The sequence below is a fragment of the Parambassis ranga genome, chromosome 2, assembly GCF_900634625.1.
Source record: "Parambassis ranga chromosome 2, fParRan2.1, whole genome shotgun sequence".
NCBI lineage: Eukaryota > Metazoa > Chordata > Actinopteri > Ambassidae > Parambassis > Parambassis ranga.
This window is the reverse complement of record NC_041023.1, coordinates 37447791-37448161: the sequence shown is the minus strand read 5'-3', so window position 1 is coordinate 37448161 and position 371 is coordinate 37447791.

The following is a 371-nucleotide window of genomic DNA, read 5'->3' as shown; positions in this document are numbered from 1 at the left end:
CCCGGGTCAATTTGACCCGAGGGATACCAGAGGGTCCCAAATGTGAAGAAAACACAAGGGTTAAAACATTAAATTAGGATGAAATTAATAGAAAATAAAAAATACAATAAATTAAATGTAGGTGAAATATATTACATTAAAAGTGAAATCAAATCAAATCAAATCTGAATAAATTACAAATGGCAGCATCGCCATAACAACCAAGCCATCAATGTGACTTTTCTCACTTTTCAACTTATCTTGACGTCTTTTTATTTACTTATTTTTGTTACTACATTTTTGTTCTCTTTTTTTGAGGTGTTATAATGTAAGTAGGTGGCCCCATAAAAAATGGCCAAGGTTATGAGCCACAGGTGGAAGCAATAAGGGTG